At 48.7% G+C, this 25,970-nt stretch overlaps 1 long non-coding RNA gene across 2 annotated transcripts; it reads left to right on the forward strand.

The window, feature by feature from the left end:
* Positions 1–12,384: 12,384 nt before the first annotated feature.
* On the forward strand, positions 12,385–16,181 carry LOC144287572 (uncharacterized). Of its 2 annotated transcripts, XR_013355352.1 has the most exons (4): positions 12,385–12,778; positions 13,045–13,107; positions 15,123–15,304; positions 16,045–16,181. It is a non-coding gene; the product is annotated as an uncharacterized LOC144287572 (long non-coding RNA). The 2 variants fall into 2 exon arrangements; XR_013355351.1 differs by having other exon boundaries at positions 15,123–16,181.
* Positions 16,182–25,970: the final 9,789 nt, after the last annotated feature.

Below are 25,970 nucleotides of genomic sequence, written 5' to 3' on the forward strand. Positions count from 1 at the left end.
GGAGACGTGGAGCATCTCAGTCGTTCTCCAAGGGGAGAAACTGAGCCTTCCAACACACTGGCTCAGGGAAGGGGGTCTCTCCTTCCCGCCTGAACCTCGTTTTGTGTCTTCAGAACTGAAACAGTATTCAGGGGTTTTTCACATGCTCAGAAGTAGAGAATTTAGAGCCCTGTTGGAACTGAGTATTTTTTCAAATGCCAAACCACATATATAACAAGGCAGCGTGGCTTAGATCGGTCAAAGAGCCTGAGCTTGGAAGTCAGGGGGGTCAGGCGAACCTGACTCAGGGCCCCAGACCTGACACCTGGAGCTGCCCATGCCCTTTAGCTGGAGGCACATTTACAAGGTTAGCGGCAGGTAGCCCAGCCTCCCCTGGCCTTAGCTTCCTCTCCTGTCAGTGCAGGCTCCAAGGCCAACCTCTCGCTGTTGGCTTGTGAACCTGGCACAGCACCTGGGACATTACTACTATTATCACTGTCATTTCAAGTTGTCTTTGACAAGTGGGAAGAAATGGAGTTCACCTATCCTTGCTTCTTGGATTTGGAAGTGACACTGGATAAGGTAAAAACCCTGGCCAGAAAGCTCTGTCACAAGTTGATGTCATCAATATGTCTATCTATCTATCTATCTATCTATCTATCTATCTATCTATCATCTATCTATCTATCATCTATCCATCTATCAGCAGGAATTGGAGTGAATTTATTTTAAGGCATTGGCTCACACAGTTGTGGAGGCTAGCAAGTTCAAAATCTGCAGGGCAAACTGGCAGGTGCAGGAAAGATTTGATGCCATGGTTTAAGTCCAAAGGCAGGCTGGAGACAGAATTTCCTCATCTTCAGGGATCATTTTTTTCCCGTGAAGCCCTTCCATTGATGGGATGATGCCTGCCCACCTTACGGAGAGTAATTTGCTTCGCTCAGGTTCTGCTGATATAAATGTTAACTCCTTGAAAAAAAAAAAAAACAAACAAAAAACACTTTCACAGAAATATCTAGAATAATGTTTGATGTATCATGGCCTCACCAAATTGCCAGAAAAATTAACCTTGACAGGGTCCTTAGGGCACTGTCCAAACTTTGGTATCTCCTCCCAAATCAGTAACCATGACCCCAGAGGGTCACTCACGCAATGTCTAGGGTCCCCTTGGTGCGGTTAGAGTCATGGCACCTGCAGAATAGCTGGGACCAGATCTCAGCTTTTCTTTCCCTGTGCTGTCTCCTTCTTTTATTATTATTATTATTATTTTATTATTATTACTTTTTTTGCTGCTGTCTCCTTCTTTAGGAGGAAGTCGAAGCATGACAAAAGTTGATAAGCAGGAGTTATGCAAAAAAAAAATGCAATTTTTACCACCGATCCTGGTGCTGTTATATATTTATTCCAATGTCTTAAATATTAAATGAAAGAGGAGACTATTTAAAGGGAGTGCTAGACTGAGGACCAGAAGTTCAAAGCTCTACCCTGCCATTTAGGCAAGTGTCCTAAACTGCAGCGAAGCGGATGATTACACCTGCACCAAACACTATAGTCATGGGAAGGATCTGCTATGAGGATCCCTGTAAACGCACACAAATATTAACTGTGCTTGAATCTGGAGAAAGGGTTGTCAGCTGAAGCCTTGCTGGGGTAATCTAACTTTTTCAGAGGAGTGGTGCCATAGAAACAGAAAGCATTGCTGCTTTTACTTTATTTATTTTTTAAAGATGTTATTTATTTATCCATGAGACACAGAGAAAGAGGCAGAGACACAGGCAGAGGGAGAAGCAGGCTCCATGCCAGGACCCGGATGTGGGACTCGATCTCAGGACCCCAGGATCACAACTGGAGCCAAAGGCAGGCGCTCAACCACTGAGCCCCCCAGATGCCCTGTGTTGCTGCTTCTAAAACAGGAGGAAGGGAAGAGAGAACCAAGCCACATATCTCTGAGGCTGACACCTGGTTCTTTTCTTTCTTTCTCTTGAGCAAAATTTCACTCTGTCTTGACAGCGCCTCTCAATTATTCCTCCAGTTTATGGCTGCCTGCCCATCTTTCTTTCTTTGGTGCACACGAGCGCCCCAGAGCCCTTTCTGTATTCTGCTGTCAGGAAAGGAGTGTGTCCTGGTTGGGAGTCCAAGGGCAAAGATGACACACAAGATCCTCAAAGGTGCCTTTCATGGTCTAGGGAAAGAGGCTCTCTTAGACACTGTTGCTGAAAGTGTAAATCAGTGCAAATATCCCACAGTACAGCTTGGAAATATGTAGTCATTGTCTCAAAAGGGTAGGCTGTACCTAGCAATTCCACTCTAAGGGCTTTATGCCAAGAAAACAATGGACGAGTATGCAAAATGTACATACGAAGACACTCATTCTAATCTTTCGATAGCAAAAAGCTGCGAGTAACCTAAATGTCCACGGGTATACAGGACTGAACTGCTGTTCATCTCGAGAATAGAATTCTTGAAACGTTAAAGATAATAAAGATAATAAAATGATGATGGGCCTGTGTGTGCGCCTGTAACTACAAGATACTCATGATATGTGAAGAGGACACGTAGGTCACTAAATATTGAATGGAGCATTAATTCCGTTAAAAAAATAAACACACGCAAACATGTGAAAAAGTTTGGGCAGGTGTTTTAGTCTGTTCAGGCTGCTATAAGAGAGCACCACAGACAAGATGGGTTAGAAACTACAGAAGTGTAGCCCTCGTTGTTCTGGAGGTTGGAAGTCCAAGATCGAGGCGCGAGCACATTCAGTGTCTGGTGAGGATCCACCTCCTGATTCAAGGATGGTCGTTTTTTTCCCTCCATCCTCATGTGGAAGAAGGGAGGAGAGAGCTCTCTGGAGTCTCTTTTATAGGGGTACCTAATCCCGTTCACGAGAGTTCCCCCCTCATGGCCTTATCATTTCCCAAAGGCCCTGCCTCCTAACCACATTGGAGGTTAGGATTTCAAAACATGAATTTGGGTGGGGATGGGGAGGGGGACGCACAAGCATTCCATCAATAAATATTGATTTATTCCATCAATAAATATACACCAAAATATTTACAGCGATTTTCACTCTGTAGTGGAATTTTGGCTGGCTCTTCTGATATCTTGTTACTTATCTGTGTTTTCTCTTTTTCTACATTGCGCGTATGATTGCTTGAATACCTGAAAACATAAGGCGGAAAATGCCCTCCTGAGATATTATTTACTTCTCTGCGGTCTGCCCTCCCTTGATTTTACAAGTGGGAGCTCCGTGTATTCTTGAGAATCATCGGGACATCCGGGGAGGGAAACTGTTCTTGGCATTATTTCTGTTATTTCTCAGAGTCCACTGGCGTTTTGACATCAGGGTTGATGGTAACCCCTCAGATTGATTTTCTTTCTTCTGTAAGAAAGAAACATCGCAGACACTAACACTAGACAGTTCTCTCCGAAGAGTCTAGATCATGAGCCCTTGCAAGGTAAAGCTGCCATGTACGTGGTACCCAGAAGGAGGCCCTGGCAGCCGTATTATCAGAAAGACTAATTCTTTGAGGTTTGCTAACATGAATTCCTCAGGAAGGTTCTGGGGTTAATGCAAAAACCTGAAGTCAGGAATATAAACAAGGGGAACACTGAGAAACCTTGACAGGTGGGTATTTCCGTAAGAGGAGTTGATATTTTTCTTCCTTTTGGCAGATCATGGGACCCGGTATTCTTAGTGTTTGCAATGGCAGGGCCTGAAATGATGCTATTTCTTGGGTTACACTGGGCCGTCTCACCCTGAGTGCCCATAGGGTAGGTAACCTAGAAAACATGTTGCAAGTCGGACAATGCAGAGAGTGTCAGCATGTAGTCCTGTCACCCTGTCCTTCTTTTGGGCTGTTGAGCTGTAGTCAGAGATTTTTGTCTCTTGACAGGACAAATATGAAGACCACTTGAAGTCGTCTCAGGCTCCTAGATCTTGAACCACAAAGCAGAAGGCCCAAAGTCACTCTGTTTCTTAAAGAGAGAGACCAAATAGTGAGGCAAGATAAGGGGATAAGGGTCGTAGGCAGGAAGGCCAACATCCTGCCCATATATCTGCAATGTCAGGTTGGCTTCTGCTGTGTTTTTTTTTTTTTTTTTAAGATTTTATTTATTTATTCATGAGACACACAGGGAGAGAGAGAGGCAGAGACACAGGCAGAGGGAGAAGCAGGCTCCATGCAGGGAGCCCGACTTGGGACTCAATCCCGGGACTCCAGAATCACACCCTGGGCCAAAGGCAGCGCTAAACCACTGAGCCACCCAGGGATCCCCCAATTGGCTTCTGCTTTTTGATGAACCTCCTTCCTGGCTCTACTCTCACGCGATGATGGAGATGAGAGATTCTTCTCTTGCCTTATCTCTCCCACCTCAGAGCACCTACTAGCCTGCCTACGTCTCTCTCAGGACATTCCCCTTTTCCTGCCTTGGGCAGGATACTCATGCATGAATACTTCTTAGGCTCTACTAGGTTACAAGCTCCCTGAGGGCCCTGACAGTCTCTTGATTGGCTTAGCATCAATGATGTACAATACCTAGCAGGTATTCAGTGAAACAAATAAAATAAAATAAAAATCAGGGACAGATTGGGTGTCTGGGTGGCTCAGCAGTTGAGCATCTGCCTTTGGCTCAGGTCAGGATCCTGGGGTCCTGGGATCGAGTCCCACATCAGGCTCCCTCTGTGGAGCCTACTTCTCCTTCTGCCTGTGTCTCCTGCCTGTGTCTCCTGCCTCTCTCTGTGTGTGTCTCTCAGGAATAAATAAATTCTTTAAAAAAATCATTGAACAAATTGAACTCCAATTAAAAAAAATCATTGAATAAGTGAATGAATGGATGAATAAACCATAGGCACTTAAAATTTACTCATTTCCACTAACAGAGAAAACAAGAAGTTGGAGATCTTAAAAACAAAACAAAACAAAACAAAACAGCTGATGGTGACACCACCAATCCCCTGATGGTGTGTAATGGATGTGTGGGATTGTCCCCTCTCAGGGAAGGAGTTGGCTCCGATATCCCTGTCGTCACGGCTTGGATGCTTTCTTACTCTTCCCTTCCTAGTAGAAAAGGTGAGTTTAGTAATGAATCCAATGGACTCGTTATTCAAGGACCTGTTCTCCATCTCAGACTCTGTCTAATCAGGTTTTCTCAGCCACCTCCCTCCCCCCAATAACAAACTCTGTTGGTGGAACAGGTTTAGTCTTTCCACCTACAACCTATCAAATGGATTCATAAAATCAGCTCAGGGGCATTTGTTACTCAACTATTACATGCACAACACTGAGAGACACAATCCTCAGAATTTGGGGACTGATGGGGCACCAGGTCATGGTCTCAGGGTCCTGCGATGGAGCCCCGGGTTGGGCTCTCTGCTCAGTGGGGAGTCTGTTTCTTCCTCTCGCTCTCCTTTTGTGCTCTCTCTTTCCCTCTCTCCTTCTCTCTCTCAAATGAATAAACATCCTTAAAATAAAATCAATTTGGGGACTGACCAATAAAGTCATAGATGACAAGACAATGCATAGATAACGTAATCCATCCCTTCTACAGGAGATTGCACCAAGCCATTCCAAGGCACCATCGTCGTCATCATCGATATCTCCTCCTCCCCTTGCCCCCTCTCCTCCTCCTCCTCTAATCATCAGCCACAACTTTTACCAAAGCCTCTGTGTACAGAGCACTATATGCGAAGCATGTAAAGTGAATACAGGGACCTGTTAGATCGATAGATGTATGTGCAAAGAACTGTTTTCATGGTTTAGGTTTACCCTGCGGATGGACACAGAGACTGTATCTTCCATTTCTAATGATAGCCTGGTGCTTTGTCTACTTTGAGGGACATGCTAATAACATTAATGGAATGTGCAACAATCTGCTGGCCCCGGGCCTCTTTCCCTCTCGTAGGCTCCAAAGGAGCATGGGCATAGGCAGGCTCCAGGAGTTTCTATTAAAGGGGCTGTGGTCTCCCTGTTGGAAGCTCCTGGGAGAGGAAGGCTGGCCCTGTAATTGGGTAGTGCAGCCCCCCCCCACCCGCCAACGTGGGCTCCCCTGAGGAGTGTGAGCTCCACATTCCATCACACGCTCACCAGCCTGCCTTCCCAACTCATCAGCTGCCTGTAGATCTTTCTTTAGTGAAGGAGCTCTACTCTCCCTTACCTCAAATTTAAACAGAGCCTCAGACATGCCCCAAATCATTGGGCCAAATCTGCCAGGAATCATAAAGGGAAAAAGAAATTTCCGGGAGGGAGTTATATATGGCAATGAATTCATATACTTTATGTAGCTCCTCATTTCCTTCCATTATGTTAATTCTTCTAACTCAATAACCTAATTCTACCCTCCTACTACACACACACACACACACACACACACACACACACATTTTTTTTTTTTAACCCAGAGAAGAAGCTGATTGATGCTGAAGTCAGAATCCATCCAATTTTGTGATGGTCTAAGTACTTCAGGAAATTGGCCTGCAGCTGCCAGTGGCTGCCTTAAGCCCATGCTATAACAACCATGTGTTCAACAGACTCACTTAGAGCTGCAAGGAGGTCGGTGGTGTGCGCTAGGTGTGCGTTGAGGAGTTTGTTTGCAGCTGCATGTCCTGGACAAATGCCAAGGTCAGGAAATCTATAGAGGGTTGTCCTAATATTTCCTCTTTGATCTGTATCAATCTGCCCTTGTGCCACTTGGGGAGGTGCTGCTCCAGCCTGTTGGCATCGCTCCCTCACACAGTCTGTGCTGACTCGATGCTTATTTATTATTCAATTATTGGAGTTATTGGATGTGCTCATGGCTTATTACCCTCTGGACGCATTTACAAGTAGGAGAGGAAAAACCCACAATAGCTTAATTTCTGTTATTATCAAGAAATGTGTATTTACTGTGAATCACTGTCTTTGTTCCATTAAAGCTTCTCAAAGCTTGATTTTTCCTTTTAGGGGCTACCGAACACCCACATGTAAGTCTTTTCTATAAAGTAGGTTAGAAGCAGGCATGACTGATCAAGAGCCCTAGCTATTAGGGACAGGGCCCCCTCTCTGAGCTAAAACCTGCAAGGGGATACCTGGGTCCTGATTATGTCAACATTTGCTTACCAGACCACGTTTCTGTTCCTTTCTGGTCTTGCTCAGAAGCTTGTTCCCTCTGTCTCCAATTTGTGGACAAACACATGTGCACACAAGTAGATGCAGATGCACGCACGCACACATACAGAGCTGCGATTATGCAACACAAACAAAGAAGCATGAATAGTTTTCTGGGGATGAAGGAGACACATTTCAGGTCATCTTGGCAAACCTCCCTCATGGATTCTTTCAGACGACAGAAGGTTCCTGATTTCCTCATTGCCATACACCGTGATGTGAAAGGAAGCCCCTGAGTGCTGTGGACCAGCTACACTTGGGGGTGGTCTTCTCTGAATCAGATGATACTAGAGCGTCGATAATGTGGCAGGACATTTCTCCTTCTGACTTAGGAAGAGAAGTGCTGGGATGAAAAGGATCTGGGAACCTAAGTTGTATTGTTCTGGCTATAAATTTGCAGTGATTGTCAAGAAAAGAGAGGAATGTGAGAGTTCTCTCATTTCCTCTTTCTCATTTTCTCTCAATACCGCCCTTGTCTTACCACCAACCACTCCCTATGACTGGGTGGGACTCTGGCCACCCGGACGTCACTACTGAGGCCATCTGGAGCCCACATGATGTCCTTGCCTCCTGGCAGCTCACATCAGAAGTTCTGATCCTATCTACCGGCCAGGTATTTATCAGAATCTCTGCTCTGCCTTCCTGTGGTTCAGGTCGGGGATAGGGCAGTGCTGAGCTCTGACTTCTCCCACTGTAACACCTTGATGCTCCATCCACTTAGCCTTTCAAGGCTTGAGCAGAACGTCCCAGAGTTCTTACTCTGGTCACTCCCTGGAGAGGAGACTAGGATTAGCCCACTGCAGGGGGCATCCGAAATAGCCCATATGGGGTTTGCTAGATGGGCTGAGGGCCCCGGATACGGCATCCCACTGGCTCCTACTCTAGTCTGGGTTCTAGAGCCGGTGAAGGAGTCATCATTTACTGAACTCGGGAGCCTAAAAGAAAGCCAGAGAGTGGATGGATCCCTTTGAGGGATCCTGGAAAAGCAGGAGACCATCCAAACAGGTGCTTGGTCTCTTAGAGCAAATGCACGATTTGTATGGATCGGAGTTGTGGGAGTCAGCTCTGCCCAGGGTCATGCTCGGACTTAAAGGCAACACTAACACCAAAGCACTGAAGAGGAACATTCTGAGTAATTTGGACCCTAAGGAGTGTTTCCTTAGGCTCCTACTGAGTGATGGCTCCTACTGCCGCTCTGTTGTCTAGCCAGCGAGCCCCTCTCTCTTCCACAGGCTGCTCCTTCCACATCATTTGCCAACCGCAACAGGATGAAACGCTCTTCTATGGGATGCCCTGTTATGCTCCATTGTCATCTCAGCATTCCCTTCCTTTAGATGCACCTGCTGCGATTCCCACTCCCTGCTGCAGCAATAAGTAGCTTCCGCTGTGTGTTTCCTGATGGCACACTTTGGTTGGTTCTCTTGGAAACACGGTCATTGGCCCTCAGAGACTGTTGCATTCAGCCTTCTTCTTCCTCAGTTGTTTGAATCAGATGACAAGGGTGTGTGACTCGGCAGTGGCAGTGCCACAACCAGCAATCACCTACTGGCAGGCTTCCCCAGGAGAAACTCTGCCGTTGACCTGCAAATGGCTGATCGAAAGTGAGTAAATCCCTTCCAAGAACAAGGTCTGTCTTGACCACATCGGGCTTTGCCAAATATTTCAAATAGCCTTTCTCATTTAGGCAAGGGGGTTGGGGGGAATGTTGGCATTTATCATCAGTCCAAGGCAGTGTTCTTAAACTATGGGTCATGACCCACCAGAGGGTTCTGAAATCAGTTTAGTAGGTCACAACTACATTGAAAAATAGAATTGAACCAAATAGAATAGAATAGACATATAGGGGTACACCTCATGTAATAAAGGTTGGTTTCTTTTCCTTTTTTTTTTTTTTTTTGAAGATTTTATTTATTTATTCACGAGAGACACAGAGAGAGAGGCAGAGACACAGGCAGAGGGAGAAGCAGGCTCCTTGCGAGGAGCCCGATACAGGACTCGATCTCAGGACCTGGGATCATGCCCTGGGCCTAAAGGCAGACGTTCAAACCCGATCCACCCAGGCATCCCCAAAGGTTGGTTTCTTTGTGAAATTTTCATTTTAGTATAAACACACCTAGATAGATAAATGTGTGTACTGGTACAGGGGCATAAATGTATTTCTGTTTATTTTTTCACCTCTATTTTAATTGTAAATACTATTAAACTCCCAGCAGCATATATATACAATTTCTATTTTAAAGACTAATTAGGCAACACCCCAAATTCCCACCACCATGGTTGGGAACTAGGACAGGGCTGAGACCTTAGCTGGCTGACCCTCCTCACCTCGATCCCCCCACCCCCACCCCAGATGCAGCCTTATCCTGACTTTTATGATAATCAGCCCCTGGCTTTTTTTTTTTTTCTTAAGATTTTATTTATTTATTCATGAGAGACAGAGAGAGAAAGAGAGAGGCAGAGACACAGGCAGAGGGAGAAGCAGGCTCCATGCAGGGAGCCCGATGTGGGACTCGATCCCCGGCCCTGGGATCATGACCTGAGCCAAAGGCAGACACTCAACCACAGAGCCACCCAGGTGTCCCATATTCAAATGTATTTCTGACCATGGATTGTGACCAGAAATTTGAAAAACTTGTCTAAAGACCGTAAGGTAAGAATGGGCCTTTTATAAAACCAACACAATTTTTGCATTGCTTTGTGTGTGTGTGGGTGGGTGGTGGTGGTGGAGGTGAGCCTGGAGGAAATCCAAGCAGGAGAATAAAGGATGAAAGGATGTTCATGTTATCGAGCCCTTGTTACCTGCCATGCCTGGAGCATAGCACTTTATCACTTTACATGTGCTTTCCCCTAAATCTTCACATCAGCCTTGTGAGATATGGTAAATCCCATGTGAAAGGAGGGCTGAGGTTCAAAGAAAGTAAAGAACACACCCAGAATCATATAGCAAGCTGGAGCTGGAATTTGAACCCCGCCTGTCAGTCTCCAAAGCCTGACCACCTTTCCCACCTTAGATGCTCTTCCAGAGGCCCCTGCGTCTCCAGGCTGCGCTTCTCTGCCTCATTGGCACATGGGCTGGGCGGGGTTGCCCTGACATCACTGTGAGAGAGACACAGTGCATCCCAGGACCTCGAGTCTTCCGAGAGTGCTCTTGCCTCTCACCCAGGCACCTCCTCCCCACTGCCCTCCGATGCTTGGACCCGCACGGTAGACACTCAACCACTGAACCACCCAGGTGCCCCGAAATCTCAGCCACTTGAACTGCTGGCCACAGAGAGATATTTGCGAGGAAGAAATCCTTTCCGACTTTGGCCACAGATTCCCAGAGCAGAGCAGGACTGGATATTCAGTTGGCAAAATTGGTGCCTGGAGGGCCTTCCCAGCAAGAGGTCATCTGGACTCTATCCTAAACAGCTCCCCCAAACTTTTCTCACAAGACGTAAAGGGAGGATACCTGTAGCCAATGAACTCTTCCCCTTCATTCAAAACAAAATTCAGGATAGAGGGGAGGGGAGAGAAAGGATGATGATTCATTCGTTCATTCCCCAGACTTGTACTGGGCCCCATCGGGGGCAGTGGGAGATGACTGCTACCCCACCACCCGGCCAGCCCTCACAGATGCAAGTGTGAAAGCACATTCGTGCATGTTTGGGTGTGCTACCACAGACGGAGGCTCTCCTGTGGTACGAGGCATTCTCCTGCCCACGAAAAGGCCAATTGGAGGGGGAGATCTTTCGTTATCAAGGTGTCCTTAGGATGTTTTGAGAACCTTCTCAAAGCTTTAACATTTCATGCAATAATTAATATACCCGGACAGATTAGTCACCGGCAAAACCCTCGATTTCTATAGCACCGCTGCAGGCCAAACTCTCGCAGTGCTTAATGGACTTCATTAGCAGCTCGGAGTTACAACTGAGACGGTTTGTAAGTCCAACGGACAAGAGAAGGTGGCGGGGCTACCGCTCACCAAAGACTGAGAAAAGGTGTTATCTAGGGAAATAACGTGATAAGACTTTCCATTGACTCAAATGGGGCTCACTTGTCTAAGGACTGTCCCCTACTGATTCAGGACTGGTGTATTCAGTGAGCTACTCTGGAGAACCCACATTTGCCCACATTCTTTCTGGTCCCAGGGCGCTCCACCCTGAGGTCTCAGGTGCTGGACCTTCAGCTGCTGGACAGCACGGCCTGGAGAGCCTGAGGCCAGAAGGCAGGGGTACACGGCACTGCTCCCTATTTGTCATATGTTCCATGCCACACATATATGTGATAGATGATAGAGATAGATGATAGATAGATAGATAGATAGATAGATAGATAGATAGATAGATAGATGATAGGTAGATGATAGAGAGATGATAGGTAGATAGGTAGATGATAGATAGGTGGATGATAGATGATAGATGATAGATCATAGGTAGGTAGATAGATGATAGATGTTATATATATATATATATATATATATATATATATATATATATTAAGATTTTATTTATTTATTCATGAAAGACACACACACACACAGGCAGAGACATAGGCAGAGGGAGAAGCAGGCTCCATGCAGAGAGCCGACCTGGGACTCAATCCTGTGTCTCCAGAATCACGTCCTGGGCCAAAGGCAGGCACCAAACCGCTAAGCCACCCAAGGATCCCCTGATAGATCTTATATAGATAGATGATAGATGATAAGTAGATAGATGATAGATGATAGGTAGATGATAGGTAGATAGATAGATGATAGATAGATGATGGAGAGAGATTTGACTTAAGGGACATTGACGTGGTGGTAGGTGCTGGTAGGGCCAACATCTGCAGTGCAGAACGGAAGGCTAGAAACTCAGGTGGGATTTCAAATGTGTTATGGTCTTGAGGCAAAAATTCCATCTTCTTCGAGAATCCTCAACATTTGCTCTTACGGCCTTCAACGGATTGGATGGGGCTGATGTGGACCGAATTGCATCCTCCCCAGTTGCATACATTTAAGTCCTAACTGTATTTGGGAATAGGGTCTCTAAAGACATAATTATGGTTAAATGAGATCACAGGTTGGGGTTCTAATCCAACAGGACTGGTGTCCTTATAGGAAGAGGAAGTAACTATGGGGTGGGGAGGGTGGGGTGGCAGGAAGCGCATGGCCTCACATGGCCACAGGAAGGGGGGCACATCTGTGAGCCAAGGAGAGTGGTTTCAGGAGAAACCAAAGCCATTGGCACTTTGATATTGGGTTTCCTGCCTCCAGAACTGTGAGAAAGGAATTTCTGTTGTTTAGGCCCCTGGGCCTAATGTATTTCGTTGTGGCGGCCCACCCATATTATTGAGAGGAATCTCCTCTATTTAAAGTCAGCTGAGGGGCACCTGGCTGGCTCAGGTGGTGGAGCGTGCAACGCTGGGTCTTGGGTTCTGCGTTCGAGCCCCACTTGTGGTGTGGAGTTTACTTAAAATGAAAAAAGTTTTAACAATAAAAATAAGATGCAGCTGATCACAAGCACTAATTGCATCTTAAAAATAATACCTTCACAGCAACTTCTAGACTAGACACCAGCCAAACACCTGGGCCCCATACCTTAGGCTCCCATCGCCAAACACATGAAGCTTCCTCAGCAGAGGGTACGAGTTGCCCACTGTGATGACGTCTGTCGCCAGGCTCCCCTCGACTTCGGGTCAGATTTTGCCCCTGAATGTGTTTTCAGAGCTCAGGGTTGGGGGGGGGGGGGCGGTGTGTGTGTGAATGGGAGGGTTGGAAGGAGAACAAAGGTTAATTCCATTTACTTCACAGTTTCGATTCTGGGCACACCTGCCGCCCAAGCCATGTGGAAAGAGCAAGGGGCTCCCATCCATTCCTAAGAGTGAAAATGGCATTTGTCACTTAGACCTGTGTGACACTCTGCCAAGTGTCACATGGCTTTTCCTCCTGTGTCTTTCACAGTAACCCCAGGAGGCACATATTACTTTTCCCGTTTTCTAGAAGAGGAGCGTACACTCAGAGAATGTAAGTAATTTTCCCCAAGTCACGCACCTAGGAAGAGGCAGGGCTTGGCAGACTCGTGACCGGCTCGCTATGCTGCCCCCCCTGCCCCCACGAAGGGGTAGCAGGTGCAGAAAAGAAAAAGTATAACTAACTGCTCGGAAAACAGAGAAGGTCCAAACCCTGAAGCCAACTCAATGCCACACCATTGACATTCTCCTGAAATCCTTCCACTTGAGCCTGCGCCCACCCTGTGGCTGGAGAAACCCCCTAAAGATGTGGCATAGACATCCTCAAGGGCTCCCCATTAATCACTCAACACGGGCAGTAAGAACGTGGCCTCGATGGGGTCTCGCTGGTGTGTTGGTGGGTTTTCATGTTTTTGTTTTGTTTTTAGCAGCACCGCATTTCGGTGGCACTTTCGGCCCCCACACTGTCCTCCTGACCTGAAAACCACCTCCTCCCAGGTTACAGAATGGAGCTTGGGGTTTGGTGGCAGGAGAGAGGGCTCTCGGGCCCTCCTAGTCCCACACTTTACCACCTGGGCTCACTTCCGTAAGCTCTTTACTCCTACTGTACGAGGTTGATGCGGACTCTCTCAAGGATCCGGCACAGAGAGCCCTCGTCGTAGATGGGCCTCCAGAGGCGCTCTGTTCCTCAGCCAGGGGGCCAGGACCACCAGGCTCACCCTGCTCAGGGTTCACTGTCCCTTTCTGTCCTGAGTGGCCTCCAATGTCTGGTCTCATCGGTCCCAGGACGGCAGGAACCCCCTCATGACGCCAGTGCCTACCCCCCATGCCTTGGGCCACAGCCGTTCTGGAAAGCTCTACCCCCTTTCGACTCCTGGATCTGTGATTGACATACTTTTTTCTGGGGGTAGCGATGCTAATGAAACTCCACAGGCTCGGAAAATGTTCAGCAAAGTCTCTCTGAAATTGCTTTTCTTCTGCCCACCTTCATTTTTAATTTGAAGCAAACAAAAGCCCAAATGCTGCCGCGGAAGAGTCATTAAAGAATTGACTGCACCTGCCATTTTAAGTGGTCATGTAATACAACCAGCCTTCGAGCCACCTTTATGACCCCAAATTTTCCTAGGGCCTCACCAGGAGCCCCTCTGGCAGGTGAGAAGCCGCCTTCTTTCGGGAAGGAAGCTGTGTTCCCTGGGGTGGGTGTCTGGGTTGGTCGCCGGGGAAGCCAGAAGCCCTCAAATGTTTTCCAGCTCTGACATCAGAGATGCACTCATTTAATAACTTTGCCATTTCGTGCAGATTAATTTACCTTCAGGGGTGGAATACGGGTGCATTCAGAAAGAAAACCAAAAACTGTATTTTAAAGGCAGCCTGCAGACAAACCAGGATCGTGTGTGCCTACGATCCTAGTTCAAAGGCTTGTGATTTTGGGGAGTTAACAACTTTTCATTCCCTCCCTGGCTTTTCAAAGTCTTTCAGTGCCTCTTTTCTGCCACTGTGGTCATTAACAACAAACCAAAAAAACCTAAATGGATTTTTTTTTCTTAGCTTAATGAATTAATCATGTGACTTAAAAAAAAATCAGGAAATCACAGTGACACACCTTTTTAAAACTGTGGTAAAATAAAAAAAAAAAACTGTGGTAAAATACACATAACGTGAAATTTGCCATCTTGAGCATTTTTAAGCGTACAGTCCAGTGGCATCTGGTTCATCCACATTGTGCTGCTGGGGACACTTGTGCTTCCTCCTACCCCCGCCCTCGGTGGTCCTGACTCACTAGAAGGGGCCACAGCAAGATTTTGTTGGGTGATATTTCTGCTTGTCCCTTCCCAACTCTCTTGGGATGTTGTGTGTTTATGCTGTGAAAGTCTCTCCTCCAACTGAACGATAATTAACAGCAAAACCCATTTGCTTTCACCAAGCACCCCTAAACTAGAGGGACATGTGTAATCTCTGATTTATAGTCACTCTTCTTAACACAGAGACTACCAAGGAGAAGAAACGACGTAAGAGGAGAAGGAACCAACATTTGCTGGGGGCTCTGTGCCCTTTCTGTGCTATTTACAGGTGTCATTCCATGTCCTGTTGAGCAGTGTCCTCCATCACGCTCGCTCCATTTCACGGGTGAAGAAATTGGGGTCCAGAGAAGCTAAGCAACAAGGAAGCATGGCTGGGTCTGAACTCCACGATCCAGGGAATACCGCAGTCCAATATGGCATATCCCCTCAAGAATGGAAGAACCCAGTAAGGTGGGAAGATTCTAGGAGGGAGATGGGGAGAGTGAGTGAGTAGATGAGTGAGTCAGAGAGAAAGAGCCAGACTGGGCTGGTCTCCTTGTCCAGGAGGGATCAGCGTCCTTGACTTCTGCTCTTCACAGCACTTACCGATTCTATGGCTCAGCTGGGCTTCTCTCTTATGGAGAGACCTCCCCCCCACCACCCCAAGAGGGCTTCCAGACAGTGCTCTCCCCCCTTAGGGAGTCTGATTAGAGGCATTACAGATGACTTCGATCACTTGCATCCTCCTGCTCCAAGGGTCACCCCAAGCTGCAGGCAGAGTTTCTGACTCTGCCTCAAATTAAAATGCCATCTGCATGTCAAGATAGATTTCCTTGACCGCCCTTCTCTGCCTGTTGGGATGTCTCTGTCTGGTGGAGAATGGCCTTGGAGAGTTACCATGGCAACCCCAGTCTGCAAGACCCCATCATATTTTTAAAGAGAGAGGGGTGGCCACTTGCAGCCACAGGCCCACCAAGTGTTTTGCTCTGGGTACCAGGTTGAGGACTGTGGCCTAGGGGATGGATGGGAGGCCAGGAGGAGAGGTCGGTGGTACCAAAACGTGGTAGTGCTCCGGGGAAGTGCTCCCGCTCCGTCTCCCCCGGCCTCAGGAGTGGGTTTGCAATGTCTCTGTGGGGCTGTGGGGCTTCTCCTCTGTCCTCCGCCTTCCAGGCTCAAGGTCAAACACTTTAAAGGAGATGTATTTCTTACAGAAAAGGGCTGGCACGCAAGTGAGGGAAGAGGTAGCTGACTCAGTAAAGGGGGATAAAAGAAGAGAGAAACATTTGAAGGTTTGAAAACTGGAATTGGGTTTTAATAAAAAATTAAGATACTTTTCAGAGAGCTTAATGACTGTCTTTCTTTCTTTCTTTCTTTCTTTCTTTCTTTCTTTCTTTCTCTCCTCTTGCTTGCTTTTTCCTTCCTTCCTTCCTTCCTTCCTTCCTTCCCTCCCTCCCTCCCTCCCTCCCTCCCTCCTTCTCTCTTTCTCTCTTTCTATAAATGGAATAGAAATACACACAGCCAAAAGGTTTGGAATATATAATTTGTCATAAGTGAGATTAAAGTTATACAGACTCCTGTGACCATATTTAATTAGAGCTGTGATCCATCGAAAGATGGCAGACAACTTACCTTAGTGTTGAAAAGCTGTGCCCGCTTAGTTATGTGCGTGTGTGGAAGAGAGCTACAAATGTTATAGAACTATCAGCCACTTCCAGTCCTTTCTGTTTGTAAAATAGGATCACATTCTTATTTTCACTGGGTGTAATCACCCAGGAGGACTCCAGAAGAGTCTATGTACCCCTACCCCTGTATTTCATTCCTATCTGCCTGATTTCTCCTGACATCACAGTCTGACCACCGTCTCCCCCCGCCCCGCCCCCCGGGATGCTAAATATAACCAAAGAGCCCCAGACTCAGAAAATTCAGAAGAATGAAACATTCATTTTATCATAGGTTGGTGTATTGGTTTCCTAGGGAAGCTATAATAAGGGTCACAAACTGGATGTATCAAAGGAATAAAAATTTATTTTCTCACAGATGTTGAGGCACGAAAACCAAACTCTAGGTATTGACAGAATTGGTTCCTTGGGGGAAATTCTCAGGGGGAATCCTTTGCATGTGTTTCTTGTAGCTCTGGGTGGCTCCTGGCAATGTTTGGCATTCCTCGGCACGTGGATGCGTCGCTCCCATCTCTGTGTCCATCTTCACGGGGCTGTCCCCCTGTGCGAGTCCCTGTCCCTTCTCTTCTTCTAGGGGCGCCAGTCCTTAGGGCCTGCCCTAATCCAGAGTGATTTCTTTCTAATGTGATTTCATGTGTAAAGATCCTATTTCCAGACAAGAAAGATCACCAGCGCAGATGGGGGAGCAGAGATCAGTCCGTCACCGTATCCTTTTGGGAGACCCAGCTCAATCCACAGCAGCTGAGTTCCACCTGAAACAGACCCTGAGACAAAGATTTGAATGCAGAGAGTTTATTTGTGAGGGGTTCCCCAGGAGTCCTGGTAAGTGAGTGGTGAAGTGAGAAAGAGCAGGGAAGGGAACCAATAGGGAGGGCATTAATGAGCAAGATGTGGTAGTGGGCAGTTGGGCCTCAGTCATCTTGGGAGCCTCCAGGAGACAATGTCAACAGCATCTCAGAGGTGGTCCCACCTGGGAAATTTGGGGAATTTAACCCCCGTCTTTCCCATGGGCTGAAAGCTCTCGGGCAGTAGGAAATGGCCACGTGGAGGAAGAGTGAGTAGCCACGGGTGGACTGCCAGCAGCTCTGCCACAACATCAGATCACGGAGCCTTCTCTTTCCCAGACAAGGAATTCCTATTGGAAATCACTTCAATTACTTTTCTGAACATGGGCAGGTAACTATTGTATAATAACTTACATGTAAAAAAAAAAAAAAAGTATTTTACTCCCAAATTCCTTTCTTCAAATATTGGCCAACTATAGATCATCTCGAATGTTTTAAAATGAATAATTGTATGATCTGAACTTGGAAAACCCTTGTACCTGTGTCCTATCTTTCCATCTCCTCAAAGGTGGACTTTCAACCCCGTGCCTCTTCTCCGCAGCTCACGTTGCTCTGGTAAATTCTGATTCCATCTTTGAGACCACACCGTAGGCCCCCATAGGCTTTGAGCTCCCCGTGGCCGTGCTATTGCATGGAGCACAGTGTCACACACACCGTTGGTGTTCCATAAATGCTTGAAGAGCAAGTGCATGAACGTGGGATCACTGGTTATTTCAAGCTCTCCATAAGCACAATGGCAGAGTGGCCCCCCACCAGCAAAACTGTGTGATTCATTAGACTTTGAAACATGACATTGACCAGGACATGCTTTCTAGTCATGCAAACACCTTGAAAATAGTTCCTGATGGTGTGTTCAGGCGCCACTGAAAAGGCCAACGCCCACCAGCTTTTTCTCCCTGTGGGGACTGTTCTCCAGTTTGAGGCTGTGCTGCTCTCATCCCAGGGGCCTGTCCCTGCTCTGGCCATGGCTTCTCTCTGACTCCGGGTCAGCCTGGTGCCATCCCAGCCCCCCCAGGGCCCACCAGTCACTTCCAGCAGGCCTGACCCCACTGCTCACACCCAGCATGTTCTGGCTCTGCTCTCCAGGCTCCTGATGAGAAGGTTTATTCCAATCTTAGACCTTTTGTGTTCTTTTTCTGGATTTCTACAGGCGCTGAGGAACATCTACAACATAGGCAGCCTTTAATTAATTAATTAATTGGTTTAATTAATTTATTTGAGAGAGAGAGGGAGAAAAAAGCACAGGCAGAGGGAGCAGTAGAGGGAGAGAGAGAAGCAGACTCCCCCGCTCAGCAGGAAGCCCGATGTGGGGCTCGGTCCCAGGACCCGGGGATCATGACCTGAGCCAAAGGCAGACGCTTGACCAGTGGAGCCACCCAGGGGCCCGGTGGCCTATCTTTAAATGACCCAATCTTGGGGCATCTGGGTGGTGCATTCGGTTAAGTGGCTGACTCTTTGCTTTGGCCTAGGTCATGATCTCAAGGTCGTGAGATTCAGCCCCACTCTGGCTTCCCACTCCGTGGGGAGTCCATTTGGGGTTCTCGCCCTTTGCCCCTCCACCCATCCCAATAAATAAATAAGTAAATCTTGTTTAAAAAGGACAATAGGTAAGTGACCCAATCTTGCCACCATCTGTGTTTCTGTGAAACCCAGGACTACATTATTCCCATGTTCTTCGTTATTACTGCCATGACTGTCATCACATCAGCACTCGTAACATCTGCCAAGCACTGAACACTGTGGCTCTTTTCTTTGGAGTTAGAGATGAGGGAGCAGGACCCTTTAAGCTTATAGGGAAATGTAAATCTATTACATTGGCATATTTTTTTTCACAACCAGTTTTTGGACATCTACCCACGGATATCTATTACAAGCCTCTTGTGCTGGAAGTACAATGGCGACAAAGACCCAGTTCCTCACAAATGTACATCACACAAAAAGGTGGAAACAGCTAAAACACTCTTCAGCAAGGGAATGGATGAATCAAATGTGGCATATACAATAGGATATTACCCGGCTAGCTGTAAGAAGGAATGAAGTGGTGACACGTACTACAGCATGGTGGGATCTTAAAAACATTTATGCTAAATGAGAGACGTCAGACACAAAAGGTCATATGGTTCCACCTATAGGAAATATCCAGGTAAGTCTACGAAGACAGGACCCAGGTTGGAGTTGCCAGGGACCGGGAGAGGACTATAGGGAGTGACTGCCTAACGGGTACAGGATTTACTTCTGGATGATGGAAACGTTTTGGAACCAGTTGCAGGTGCAAATGGACTCAACGCACCACACTGTATACTTTAAAACAGTTAATTTTGTGTTATGTGAATTTCACCTCAGTAAAGAATTTTTGTAAAAAGAACCGGTTCCTCCTCTTCACAGTCTGTTATTTCTAAATAGTGTCACATTTAAAGTTTTATGACACTCATGGGGCACCTGGACAGCTCAGTCGGTTAAGTGGCCAACTCTTTGTTTTGACTCAGGTCATGATCTCATGGGTCCTGGGATGGAGTCCTGCATCGGGCTCCATGCTCAGCAGGGAGTCTGCTTGAGATTCTCTCTCCCTCTCCTGCCCCTCTCCACCATGCTCTCTCTCTCTCTCTCAGATAAATAAATAAATAAATAAATAAATAAATAAATAAAATAAAATCTTTTAAAAAAGTTTTATGGGCAACCAAAGAATCTATAATGTAATGAGGGAGACAGACAATAATATTATGGTAGAGGCAATAATTTATATCATCAAGAGCTTTAAACTGGAGAAGGACAAGGAAACTATCAAAGGACAAAAGCTAGAGTGGGATTAGCAGAGAATTTAGGTATTAGGTGTTAATGCTCCATGGCCCAATCCTTAATAAAGTTCTTTGGTTTTTGAGGTTTTTCTTGGCACAAGTACTTGGCAGCCACCAGGCAGGCTTATGGGGGAGGAAGGAGGTACGAGGATGAATGAAATGGAGACTCTGCCCACTGTCCAACCAGCTTACGTTCTAATGTCCACAGACAACAGCAAAATGGGGTAGAACGATGTGTGCCATGGGAGAGGGTCTCATTGAACTTTCTGGTGCAAGCCCAAGAGGCAGAAGGGAAATCATCTCATCCAAGAGATAAAGGAATCTCTTTATACCCACACAGGTCCCAGTGGTTATGGGGACTCCATGCCTCAAACTTTATGTCTTCGTGAGGTTGTTTGATCCCATCAGTAAAAGAGGCTTGTTGGGCATGTGCCAGATTGTTTCCAGGTTAGCTCAGCGACCTGCTGAGACTTAGGGATGTGTCCCAAATGCTGGCTGCTTCTGATCTCTTATTTTTCTCTCCCTAGAAGTTATCTACCTGGCTTTCCACATGCCTTGCGGTTCTAGGTTAGGAGTGAGGCATCGAGGAGAAAGAGATCCTACAGCTGGGGTTTCCAAACTCTGCCCAAGAGGGAGCTCAATGCTTTCCCTGTGAGTATTTCTCATAGTTGTCCTTTGAAAGAGGGATTGTAACCAGCCCTCTTTGGCTGATGAGGCCCAGAGAGATGAAGAGATTTGCCCAAATCACAAAGCCACAAAGTGATGGAGTCATGATTCAACCCAAGACCCGTGGCCCCACATGGGCTCTGCGTGTGGGCCTCACCCCGACAGCCTTCCCGTTCGGCTAAGAATCAGGGCTACAGAGCCAAAACCTGAATTAGGACAACTCATCCCACTGAAAACACAGAAGGGAAAATGAGTGGAAAGCTGAAACTATTAAGAACCAGTAGTTGCAAATATGCACAGTGCAGACCTCGCCCTCCCCTGGGTGACCACGACTCGCTTCCTTGAGACCTTCCGGCCACCGGGTCCACTGATGTGCACGTTAGGGCCAAGTTTCCAGAGATGAGAAGCCAACAGGCGGGGGGTTGGGGTGGGGGGCAGCGGGAGGGAGCAAACCCGGCCCTCGGATGTGTCATGTTAAGGCCTCACCGTGTTCTTTTTAAGTTTTTGAGTTTGAGGTCCCTGCTTAACCTTCGGGAAATTTTACATAAAATATAATTTTTTCTGCTTTTCCTTACCATGCCACGCTGGACGCATGTTCCTGGGCCTCCCCAGGACTCGAGCGGCCTGGCGGGCCCCCCAGGCTGTCTCTGATCCCCCGGACGGTGCAGCCTTGACCCGGGCACGAGGTCACGTCCTCGGCCGGAGCTGAGACCGGTGAGGTTTCTGACGACGGAGGAGCCAAGCGTGTGCAGCCCGGAGTTATCCTCTGCCTCGGTGAAAAGGCCAGAATTGGCATTTTAAAAATTCATCACCTTCTAATAATAAAACTCTGTATTTACCGAGGACCGTGGCTGCGAGCGCAGCCGGCTTGTGCAAACATCGCTCCTGGAGGGATCATTGCGGAGGCTCGGGGGGAGCAGGTGACTCGGGGCGCGGGCTCCGCGGTTGGGGACCGGCCCGGCCCCGGGGATATGAGGGGAGCCCCCAGGACAGCTGCTGAGCACCTGCTGTGACAGGCACCCCGGGGAGCGGCTGGGCTCAGTTGCAGGCGGGATGGCGAGGGAGGAGGCTGCTGCTCCGAGGGCCCGACCGACCTAGGCCGCCCACCTGGCCTTGGGCGCACTTGCCCCAAGCCCCGGCCCGTCCTCGTCCTTGTGCCACGTGGCCGGGTGGCCGGGCCCGCTCATCCTAGGCTTAGCCCCGAGGCCACCTGCTTTCCCGAGCTCTTCCTGGCCTCTCATTGCTTCCTGGCCTCTCCACGCAGGGCTGTCTGTCCTCTTCGGGGGGGCAGGCAGTGGGTTGGTTGGGGGGCATCTCCAGCTCCATGTCCCACGTTTCCTGGCCCACTCCCCACCCTCCTTCACCCCTTCTCTGCAAGGAGTCACCAGCGCGAGGCACCGGGGCGCTCGGCCAAGGGCCTGGCCGGGCTGGGCTCTCCCCTTCCTCTCTCTTGCATGCCTGGTCCCTGGGGGGCAGCCGGGGTGACTCCCTGCTCTGGGCCCAGCAGTGAGCTGGGGGCACGCTCCACCCCTGGGGGGCCTGGGGAGTCTGGCTCTGCCCCAGTGCACTGGACGGGTGTGGGGGAGATGGTAGGAGGCTGCGTATCCAAACACAGCCTCAGTCTGGCCTTTACCAAGAGTAAAGCTGGTATTTCATCTCCATCTATTACCCTCTTGAAGGTTCTCTCCATTGATGCTCAACTTAGAAGACCGGAACAGGAGTCTTAATTTTTTTTTCTCTCCTAGAACCAAGGAAGTGTCTGCTTTCTTTTCTTTTTTAGGATTTTATTTATTTATTCATGAGAGACAGAGAGAGAGAGAGAGAGGCAGAGACACAGGCAGAGGGAGAAGCAGGCTCCGTGCAGGGAGCCCGACGTGGGACTCGATCCCAGGATCACACCCTGAGCCAAAGGCAGATGCTCAGCCACTGAGCGCCCCCAGGCACCCCAGTGTCTGAGCCCCCCCAGGCACCCCAGTGCCTGGCATGCAGGAGATGCTCTCCATGGTGAATAATGAATTTCTCAGATTCCAGGCTAGGAGGCCTCTGCTTTTCCTCCTTCAAGACAGGAGGAGTGCACAGCACACCCATGGTCAGGGGCCCCCTGCTTTCAGGCAGGAGTGGGGCAGGGGGTAGGCGAGTGAAGCCCCCCCCACCCCAAAATTCGACTGGCTGGGGGTCTCCTGTCTTTGAGGGAGTTCGGCATGAAATGGAATTCGCCTGAATTTGAAATGCCCAGGGCAACCCCCCCCCACCGAGGATCTTTCTATCGGAAGAAGGAAGATAGTGTGAATTGGACGAAGCTGAATTCTTTTTCGGGAGATGGAAAGAACCGTGCACTTTTTTGTTTGCGAAGCACCGCAGCTGCCTGAGCAAACGTTGAGCTCATCTCAGACGAGCTGCCGCTCTGCACGTGGGTGGTGATGGGGCCTCGGAGGCGGCGGGCTCCCCGCTTTTATCTTCCTCCAAAGGAAGCAGAGTTGGGTCAGCAGATTTGGGAAAAGAGGAGGAAGAGGCGGTGGTCCCAGCCCCGGCAGGTGGCAGGTGAGACTTGGAAACTCAGGTGTCAAGTGTCATGCTTCTGAGGTGCTAACTGGGGCTGCGGGCTTCGTGCAAACCCCAAGAAATGACAAAGTGAAAAAATGTTGGGGTTTTTTTTCCCCCCAGAGAATAAAAATACAAATAATAAGAGGGACATGAAAGAGATCTGAGACAGCCAGCCAGGGGACAGAGCGGGGCGATTGTAGAAGTCTTCCCGAGAAAGCAAACGACAAATAAGGTGAAATTAAAATCATTGACCAAAGTGCCCAGGAACCAGCCCATGTCTCTGTGGTCTCAGTGCTGAAGCAGGATCGATGCCTAAATCTAAATCTTGTGGGCCGCACAAAGGATATTTTTCTTTCTCTCTTCTTTTTTTTTTTTTTTGGCTCTGTGTGGGGTGGGGGTGATGATGGAGGAGGAGAAATGGAGCCCCCACCTGCACCCCCACCCTCCAGCCCCAGGAGGTGCGTCTGCAGAGCATTTGGGCTTCCCCCAGGACACCGCGGGGGTGCCTGTTTCGGGAGCAGGAGGCAGCAGGTTTGCTTGATGGAAAACAAGACCAAAAGCAGGCAAGGGGCCCTTTGATTGACTGCAGATCCCATTGGGGTACATTCCCAGGGGTCCCTGCTCGCTCACTGTGATTCTGTGAGCAGAGAGACGAGGTAGCTACGGGTTCAGGGCCCGGGGTGGGAAGCCGGCTCTCCCACTTACCCGATTTTGATGGTGGGCAAGTTGATTAGTCTCCCTGGGTCTCACTTTTCCCACTTGTTACAGGAGGATAAGAGCGTCTATGGTCTCAGAAGCTGTGCAAATTAAATGAACTAATATCCCGTGCCACCGCCTGTCTCCGTCACCTTCTTGTAGATCCAAAAGTCCCATCCTTAGAAAGCCTCCCTCGTGGTGCACCTCTTTGGAAATCAGCCATTCAGATGGCTTCCTACTACTGAGCTGCCCCAGGAAGCAGGGGGCCCCCAGGATGGGCCACAGTCAGCGCCGGGGTGGGAAACAACACGATGGCAATACCGAAGACCTCCCTTCAAGGCCAGGTTTGTTCCAGGGGGGAGTTAGTCCTCCCAACCTCCTTACCAAGCAGGCACTGCTGCTCTTTTCCTTTTGCACATAAGGACAACGAGGCACAGGGAGGTCAAGTAACTTGCTTCATGTCACAGATCCTGCCGGTTTCGTCCAGTCCCCTGTGTGTGGCGAGGGCCCTGCCTTCCCGTGCCCTCCTTCCCCTGGGCTCCATTCCCAGCCCAGACTGGGAGAAGCACCGACGTAAGCAGAGGCACTCCAGGAGACCGGGGTGCCACCCTCCTGCCAGGGCTGGGACCTCGGACAGCCTGCTCACCCGCTCTCTGCTCCAGAAGCCCCCCTCTGAAAGCAGAGCATATCTGGAAGTTAGAGCCATGCACAGCGCACCCCCCCGCCCCCCACCAGGGCTGTCGTGGGAATCCAACGAGGTAATTGTGAGCTGCGCTTGCAGGGGTGCCTGGCACATAGAGAAGCGTCCAGAAGATGTTGGCTCTTATCATGATTGGATTCATCCTCTCAAGCTGGAGCATCCCTGGAGGGAGAAGGAGAAAGAAGCTGCTAAAGCACCGGGGAGGGGCCGTGGGCACCCCCGCAATGGTTAGTGCCTCGCAATCAGATCTTAGCAGACTTCCTCCCTGCACCCCGCAACCCTGCCGCTCCTCAGAGATACAGGAGGGCGATCGCCCGATTCTGCTAAAAGAAATAACTTGTAAAAAAAAAAAAAAAGAAATAACTCGTGCTTGTGGTCCCCAGATTGAGCAGCTAAGCCCGGCTCTCCATCTGGGATTATCCAGGCGCCAGGGACGGGAGCACCGGGAGCTTGTTACGAGCGGAACCAGCATTAGCCACTTCTGCAGGCAAAGCTGGCAATGAACCTCAGAAACTTCTGGGTCTTAGGCGTTAATCAGGCAATGGCTCCTGATGGTTCCCTTTTTTCTCTTGAGGGATCCAAAGCCAAATCCCAAAGGTCTTAAAAATAAGGACCCGCGACCAAATGAACTCTAAGGTTCTAATAAGGGGTTGAGTGTATCAGTTCAGAAAACTGTCCTCATGCGTCAGCTGCTAGCTGGGCACTTAAAATACTTCGTTTCCCCCCTTTTTTGTCCCCTGTGTGGGTTTTTAGTTTGTATTTTTCCCAACAAATCTGGGGTCACCTGCAGTTATTTCATTTTCCCCCCTCAACTCTCACACAGTGTGTTCAGAGCCTGGACACCTGGGTGACCTAGCCACCCCATCTTCTGATTACTGCATTTCTCTTGCTGCTCCCACAGGCTGCAGAGCACCCCCCGCATCCCCCCACCATGCCCCTGCCAGCTGCAGGGTCCTCCTTGTACAGGGCAGGCAGCAATACTCCACAGGCATGCAGTGGTCACTGACCAACAGTGTCCAGTGCACAGACCTGCAGGTGCACAGGTATCCCTCCACCCTGGCCTCTGCCCACAGGACCCCAAGGGAGGCACCTGATCCAAGGGCTGTAGTCACCTGGTTTCCAAAAATGGCCAAACCAATCAAATTCCCTTGTTCAGAAATTTAAACTAAAAACAAAAATAGAGATAGCACATTCACCCACTGGTTTTAAGAG

The sequence above is a fragment of the Canis aureus genome, chromosome 17, assembly GCF_053574225.1.
Source record: "Canis aureus isolate CA01 chromosome 17, VMU_Caureus_v.1.0, whole genome shotgun sequence".
Taxonomy (NCBI): Eukaryota; Metazoa; Chordata; class Mammalia; order Carnivora; family Canidae; genus Canis; species Canis aureus.